The sequence below is a fragment of the Carettochelys insculpta genome, chromosome 1, assembly GCF_033958435.1.
Source record: "Carettochelys insculpta isolate YL-2023 chromosome 1, ASM3395843v1, whole genome shotgun sequence".
NCBI lineage: Eukaryota > Metazoa > Chordata > Testudines > Carettochelyidae > Carettochelys > Carettochelys insculpta.
The window spans coordinates 349,972,993-349,981,612 of NC_134137.1; the positions used below are offsets into that span (position 1 = coordinate 349,972,993).

General features: G+C 40.5%; 1 long non-coding RNA gene across 1 annotated transcript; it reads left to right on the forward strand.

Annotated features, from left to right (window-relative positions):
- The first annotated feature begins 442 nt into the window (after positions 1–442).
- LOC142007479 (uncharacterized) lies at positions 443–3,174 on the forward strand. The gene is made up of 2 exons (XR_012643946.1): positions 443–626; positions 2,149–3,174. It is a non-coding gene; the product is annotated as an uncharacterized LOC142007479 (long non-coding RNA).
- Positions 3,175–8,620: the final 5,446 nt, after the last annotated feature.

Consider the following 8,620-nt stretch of genomic DNA (forward strand, 5'->3'; position numbering starts at 1 on the left):
TCAGCTGCTACCTAATACGGGAGTCTCCTTCACCCATTACCTGATAGTGAATTTTGAGACAGGTCTGAATGATGATGACTTAATATTTATTCTCCAATTCCATTCAACCAAATGCTCACATTGCAGGAAACAATCTAGCTGTACATAAAATACAAGCTGTACTATATTAGAAAGCTATGTAAGTTTTCACATTCTGTGTTTGGTTGGACTAAAACAGCTTTGAGTTACACTTCATCCCTCTGCATTTTCAGTTTCCAACCCCCTCTCCTGCACACAGTTCCGTGGGGCGGGCTGCTTCTGCTTTTGCTTCTGCAAATTTGGCAGCATATTAGCTGCTTCTGTTTATAAGGAAATATCCCAGCAGCTAGAAGGAGGAGAAAGTACAACTTACTTTGCTCATTATGATATTCCTCTTGAGCAGCTCTGGACCATTCTAGCACATCATTGATTTGCTAGGCTGTCTTTCTGTGTGCCCACCACAGATCTTTCCCTCATTGAAGGGCACAGAGGAATAGAAAGGACACCTTTGCCCACCTATACCATAAACACCTTCCCCCACCTCCAAGGAATTGGAAGCCTGTCTCTTCAGAATCCAATTCCTGTGATATCATGAATGTTTCCAGGAGGTAAGTTACATGTTACATTCCTACAGGCAGACAAGTATTGGGGAGTGGAAGGACAAACTGCTCAATAAAGATCGCAGTTTTTTGTGATCCTAAAAATGCTACTGCTAGATATTATTAATGATATTTTATTTGTTTCTATATAATATATGACAGCCCCAGCCCTAAAGAGCAAATATCACAAAGTTAATTTCAGGGTAATAGAATTACTTTTCATCGAGTGGAGAATAATGTAGGCAGAACTCCTGCTTCAATAGTGGATTTCCTTTGGCAGACTGCGTTTTCTATTAGCTTTCTGTCTTTAACTGTCAGCTCTAAAAGCTTTTTCCGAATGTATGACAGTTACGTATGTATGTGCTTAAGAGCTTTTTAACTCTGCATGTGTCTGCATTGGCATTTTCTTAAAGTTTCTCACTATTGTACAACTACTGGTACCAGTGCTCAATATGTAATGAAATAGATGTTAGTGCTCAAGCAATTTTTTTTTTAAAATTTCATCACTGATGTGGCAAGCCCAAAAGTGTCAGTGTATGAAGTGCCAAACCTTGAGGTGCCAGAGGACTGTCAGGTGGTCTCTCACTAGTGCTAATAGTGCTGGGAAGATTACCTGAGACTGCAGTTTTACCACCCTATCATCTAGTCTCAGAGCATTTTTAGGCATGATGATGGTTAAAATACAGGTGGTTAGTCTACTGTCTTTTCCATTGTATTCAAATAGAATTGTGGATGTTCACATTTCTCAAAATCAGGCCTGTTATGTCTGTCATGGCCACCTAACACTGAGGCATCACCAGTCATAAATGATCTATGAGAACTGTCTTAACTTCCCTTTGCTTCAAGTTCCTTCTCTATAAAACGGGGTCAATAATACCAGCCTCACAAAGGTGTTGTGACATTTTGATGTGTGCAGAGTGCTTTGAAACTAGATGCAGATGGTGATATAAAAGTGCAAAATATTGTCGTCATTATCAACATAGTTACCAGTGGACATATGCTCAGATTGCAGTTGCCACTGATTGGTACCTCTGGCTAAGGATTACACTGGCATGGAAACTGAAGTATTTTTTGAGGAGTATGCTGCAGTAAAACAGAGTTGGAAATACATTGCTAGGACAATGTGGGGAAGCTTAAAGGGCGATACTGTTCCCATGGCTAAAAGAGGATTTTAGTTTTCAATGGTGTCCATCTGACACCTTGGATGAAAAATGAAAAATAAAAGAGAGAAAAAATGTTTCACAAAGTGTATTTGTATCAAATAAATGAATAATAATTTTTGCCAAGAGTATACTATGTTGATTAATATTCACTCAGCCTCTTGTGCCTGTCCGTGTTAGAGATGTGCCAAATGGCTGGCAAACGTTCCTTATTTCCAATTATGGAGATTCCCCCACTGACCCTGTGCGGTTTGGAGAGCTGTTTGAACAGAGTTGGCAATGGTTCAATTTTCCTCCTGGACATTACTTTCATACTGTAATACTCACATTAAAAAAGAGCTGTTTTTAATCCTAGTGTTTTTGTTTGGCAGAATACATTCTCTCCGGGCTCACAGACAGAAAGCTCCAGCACACACTGGGGAGAACTGGCAGAATTCCTGTGGCTCAAAACAATGGTGCAAAGATGAACTTGCTACGCTCCATACACTCTATACAGTGATCATCATGGTTATCCTAATGGCAATCTGGGGAGCCTGGGCAAGGAAAGATGCCTATTCATAGCTGGAATATGTTGTCTCTGATAAAAGCTTAGAGACACTCTCATGGATTAAAAATACAAAGGAAAGGACAGAACTGCTGTGTCTTTGTGTCAAGTACAGCTTTCATTTAAATACGGAACTGATTCTCCCAGTGGATTTGAACCAGCGAATCCACTTTGACTTCAGTGAAAAAGTGGAATATTAGTAATGTAACCTTAATGTACTAGTGTAACCTTTGTATAACTAAGTAAATTAAGCTCTATTTTCAAAATAGTCTGATGGTGGGGAATGTGAGGAGTATTTTTACATGTCCCACCTTCCACTTTTGACTTCAGTTGCTTGTTCGCATGTGGTTTTATATTATGGCAGGGGTTTGTGACAAGGCTGGTGCGGGCCTACTGGCTTATGAGAAAGCACTTTGATCTAGCTGAGTTCCCAATACAGTTCCTAGAGAGAAAGATTGTAGTTTGATTTTTTTTCAATTAAGTTTGATTTAATGTTTATGTAAAAATTACTTTTTGTTAAAATCTGTACAGGCCCAGAAATAAACTGTGGAGAGTCTCTTGTTAATGAATCAGCCAGCCTATTACCAATTTATACCAGTGTGTGTAATCTCATCCTTAACCATTGCCAGCTCCAGACCAATGATTTAATTTCTCAGCCAAGTAATACCACCAACAGACTGATATATTATATGACTGCAAAGTATTTTGAAAATTTTACACACAAAACTTTGGAGATAAATTGTTATGTAAGTAGTTTGATTATTAGTAGCTATTGACAATTTTCTTCACAGATCAGACATGCAAATTTACCTATTTTAAAAGTATGACATTAAACTTTCTGCTTTCCCTGTAATTTGTCCTTTTTTTATTAGGTGTTAATTAATTTGCACAGTGCATGTATATCAAGCAGTATTACTGCAGATCCATGGAATTCAATGGCACATACATCTTAGACATCTGTCCATGTGATCGTACAGCTGTTGCTTTGCTGGAAGCATGTCATATCCATAAGTACACTGAAAAGGAATGTACACAGGAAGTAGGCAAAACCTCATCATGAAAGAGAATACATTAGGAAGAATTTACTGAAACAGAGCTGCTGAAATGAAAAGAAATATTAAGCAGCTGTGACGAACAAATAAAGTGAAGAAAATAAGATTGGTTCGAAGATCTTTATTGTTACTCTGCAAACATAAATAGGCACGTGAAAAGTTACTGGGCAAGCAGTTCAGCTTTGCATTTAGAATAAGTGAGTGGAGGAAAAATTTCTAGGTAAAGTTGTCAGTTTACAGGTATAAATCCTGTCTCAGAGGTACTGGAAGTTGGTCCACATGTCCAGAGAATACTGCAAGAGCTGCTCGTGCTTCAGAGAAGATGAAGTTTCTAGGATTGCCTCTTTTCTTACTTCTGATTGGTCTTTGAATAGGGGAGAAGAGTAGGGGGTAGAGGAAAAAGCAGAGGACCAGCAAGGTGCAGCACAAGCTTCCAGATCTATCTCATTGCAAGAATCTCTTTGCTGATGCTGTAAAAGAGATAAAGGCCTCTGGTTGTGTCTGTACATTTCAGGGGAAATGGAGGCAGTACCACAAGTCACTTGGTGAGGAAAAGAGTGAGAATCAGCAGGAACTGCTGGTGGATGAGATTTGGAGTCTGTGGTGAAAGAAGCATGGAGTAGGAAGAGGAGAATTTCCAATTTATGCAATGAAGGCCTACAATTCTCCATGCTTTCTGGCCCATGCAAATACTGCTACATCCATGTGGCATTTCTACTGCTGACTTACTGCACGGCTCATGGGAAGTCCCTTAACCTTTATGCTTCAGATATCACAAGACTGTTGTGATAGTAAATTATTGAACGAAAATAACTTGAATTTCTCTGAAAGCTTCTTTTAAGGGTGTTGTTTGTTTGTAACCCTTCTGCCAGGTGGAGCCAGCAGCAGCTAGGACCAGGTTCAATATATAGCGGCTCCTCTACATCCATCCAACACAGAACTGGCTCAGACCCCCACCCAGTAACCTGGAAAATTCACACATCACTCCTGGGTGCTTGTGACAGGCAATACTACCCACCTCACAAGCACAGAGTCTGAATGTAGAAAAAAGACTTTTAATAAAAGGGAGTGGAGTAATTTGCCATTAATTTGGGAAAACACCCACAAACAGAGTTCATAAACAGAACCATGAGGAAACATCCAATCCCAAGTGGATTGGGCAATGTCCTTTTCCTCTTAGGTTCTTAAAACCAGCAATCTGAATGTCTCCTTCACATGTCCAACCCTTTTCTGCACCCTGCTCACAGTGGCTGCCCTTGGTCAGGGCAGACCCAGAGTTCAGAGGTGCATCTATACCATTCACCAACCATCGGGAGTGGGGGTGGAGGGAAATCACTTGCAATTCACCTGCTTACTGCTCTCTCTCCGGCCCTGTTGGCCTTTCATCTCACCTCTCCGCCACTGCGCTGCTGGCCTGTTGCAGAACCACCACCACTCTGCTGGCCACTTGCATCTCTCTGCTGCTACCCTGCAGGCTCTCAGTTGCCATTCAATTTTTGGCTGTGACAGCTGCCCATTAGTCTCAAATGATTTCAGTTCCCCAAGCTTTCACTGCTGGGCAGCAGAGTAGAGGAAACACAACTCCAACACAAATTTACGTAAGAAAAGAGGCACCTAATGATGGCTATTTAGATCTGTTCTTTGAAGGTCAAAACAGTCCAGGCAGGGTAAGCCCATATAGCCTCTTGACCAGAATAACCTTCTCTCACCCTTTCATTGAAGGCAATGGATAAGATCTGGAAAAGCAAAGTGATTAGGTTAGGAATGAAGTTGAGTGTCTTCAAAATGTGTGTATTCAGCAACATGTTGTATGGATGTGAGACGGGTGATAACAAAAGATTCAAAGAGAAGAATATTGGAGTTCAAGATGAGTTGTTATAGAAAGACTCTGAGAATAGGATAGATACAGAAGGCCACCAATGAGGAATTATACAGGAAGATGCAGCTGAAAGAGAACCTACTGCAGAAGGTTACACAATGGAAGTTACAGCTATTCAGCCTGTGGAAGCACAGACTTCTCTGTGTTTAGGCAGCTAACATTCAGCTTTATTGAATTCAATAAGGCGACAGATGAGCCAAACTGGACACTAGTAAAACCGGGTCCAGCAAGGCTGCTTGATGCAGCTAACTCGGGTATTTTATACCCTTACACAAATAAAGCCCAGTGTCAGAGGCAATTTAAATCACTTCTCAAAGACAAACCATTATCAGCAAAAAGAAACGGGTACTGGGGAGCTAGAGCCTTGACTCCAAACAGTTCGTTAATGCATTCCATAGAGCTCATCCTCCCTGCCATTCCCAAATAGCTCAAGGACAGTACAGGCTCTTGTGTGCGTGCAGAAGTAAGGGATGTGAAATGGCTTCTTATACAAGATGGTTTCCACAACTCCCCCCTTTTAGCCTTAAAAAGGATAACTCAGAAGCCATTTCATGGATACATGTTCATTAAAGTATTTACATATACCTCTTGTTCTTTTCTTTGCTCATCATGCCTTAAAATCATTAGCTCCATTTCCCTATTGGTAAGGACCTGTTCTGTATTTTTCAGAGCACAGGAAAGACAACATTTGATTAACAAGAAACAGAAATAGACACAAAGGATTATTGCCAATACTAATGCTATTCCTTGCAAAATCCAAGTTCCCACATGTTCAACCCAACCTTCCAACCAACCCCATAGGGTTCAACTTTCCTCTTGCTTAAGGCTTATCACAGCCTTTTCAATTTCTGAGGCATCATCCTCTACTATAGTGCTGGTGTTTGTAATATACACACAGCATTCCTTTCCCACCATGGCACAAACCCTGCCCTTACTTGCTAGGATGTAATCTAGGGCCATTAGGTTTTGGAGGACCATTTGACTAACTTCTCCTAATTCCTTATTGATGGCTCGGAGGACTTTGGCTGTCGCATTGGCTACTTTCTCAAAAGCTTCCTCCAGCCTCCGGATCTCCTTTATCGCAAAGGCCACACCCAAACCTGCGGTTGTGACTCCCCAGTACCATTCCATGTTCGTTATCTCTTGGTAGTTTCGGACTCTGCTACTGGGAAAACGGTCTACTATCCGAATGGCTGGGAAGGCTGCCCCAGTATAGCAGGTTCCACTCCAATTTATGGGCAGGGTTTTATATGCCCTTCGGCCACATATGAAATAATGGCCAACCTTAGCTGTTCAGGCTTTACTGCATTGGGGTTTCATCATCCACTGCATATGGTATCCGAAGATGTCAAGGTTGGCAGGGCCTTTATCTTATACCAAACCCCATTCTGGACAACGCTTATCTCGCACCTGCTTTTCCCCACCTGGGCTCCTGTGCCATTGCATGTCCAACAATATTCTCCAACTGAGGTTATGTCTAAACGGACATATCCTAGGCCATTAAACCCTTTATCATACCATGTGTCATTCTGGCCCAATTCATCAAACCACGTGCCGTGCATCTGAGTGTTATTTAGTGGGACTGGAATCATTGGGACACCTCCTTCTGAATGTACAGGGCTATGAGCACATATCCAACAATTTGTGGTGTTAAATTCTAGGGAAACTTGGTTCATTAAAAGCATAAATGTATTTGAGCCATATAGGCTATAGCTACTAGGTATTAAAAACAAAACTAAACATAAGTTCAGCAGGATTTGTTTGGCCAGCCCCATTGGGCTGTTCTTCAGGACTTTGTAGCTTTCTTTACCTATTGCTGGCAGGTTTCCTGGGCTGCAGTTGGTACCTTAGTCTTGGTCCCTCAGGTTCGTCCGCTTCTTAAAATACAGATTACATCTTAAAATACTCCATTTACAAATATGCTTAGTTCCTTGTAAACTCTGCAAGCTACTTTGATTTTTTTTAAGATTCTTCAGAGTTAGTGATTTACTCTTTCCCTTTAATCACACGTTTGCTCCCTTAAAAATGAAAACTTTAGTAGTTTTGATTTCACCATATGCAGGTGTTATTACAGGGATCTGACTTTCTCTTTGACTTTTATTACTCCCCTTTATTAAAAGACAAGTATATACATTGCACCTTATTACAGGGTCACCCAAGTTAAGTGCATACTTTTTTTTTTTTTTTAAAAAAACCACCCATTTCACTACTCTAACTAATTTTACAGTGCTGTACACAGCTTACATTCCCTTTTATACATTTGGGGCGGTTAAATCCCAATAGAAACCCTTTATCTTCTTTTAGCAAGTTATACTGAATTATGGAGATTTAAATTTGATTATTTTTTTTTTAGAACGGGCCAAATTTGGGCTACTGAAGGGGCTCTGGGTCTTCATGAGTACTCCTTCCTTTAGTAAATCTTGGATTAACTATAAAGCTGAGAGCTATTGGCAGATCAGTATTAAACTTTTCCAACTTGTATATTTGGTTTACCACACTCTACAGATCCCTGTGGTCCTTCTGGGCACAACCCTTAGCAGGAGATTTCAAATACATCTCACCCATTATTTCTATATATTTATGTTACCTCTATAATTTATTTAACTTTACAACAGAAGAGAAATTTTAACTTTATGAGCTTATTTAGGTTTTACACAACTTTTGTTCTCTGATATTGGAAGGTGTCCACATCGGAAGGTGTCCTCTCCTTATCCGCAGAATGAACAATAAATGAAAAATCGAGACCCTGGTTTGAGGCATAATGAATGGTTCAAATAGGAGAGGCAGACTCCTCAGAGAATGGGTAGATGATATAGTAGATTGGTGAGGAACTAGCCTACAGAAACAAAGCCACTCTGCATAGGACAGGGAAAGATGGAAAGAAATAGTGAGAGAGGTATCAGACACCAATGGGTGCTGAGTCCATGGTTGTTGTTGTTGATGATGATGATGATGATGATAACCCTTTCATAGAGCTCTGAAAGTCAAGCCCCTGCATGTGCAAGATCCTTTCTACCAACTGTGACCTCTTCCATTTGGAACAATTTCGTACAGTCCTACTTTTCTGTATGTCCACAAAATTACAAACGTGGGCAACTATATTTTAAGCATTCCTGCATTTAATACAGACATAGCTGGCATTGGATCACAAATTCATTTGTTTAAAGCGAGCAAAATACCACTCCATCTGCTGAATATCTAACAAATTTAGAAAAGCAGAAACAAACTGTATTTACATAGACACATAGGCTGTTTTTACACAGGCCACTTCCTTTGAAAGTGGCATGCTAGTACACACAGCGAAAGACGCTAATGAGGCGCGGATGCAAATTGCCTGTGCCTCATTAGCATAATGTCATGTGATTTGG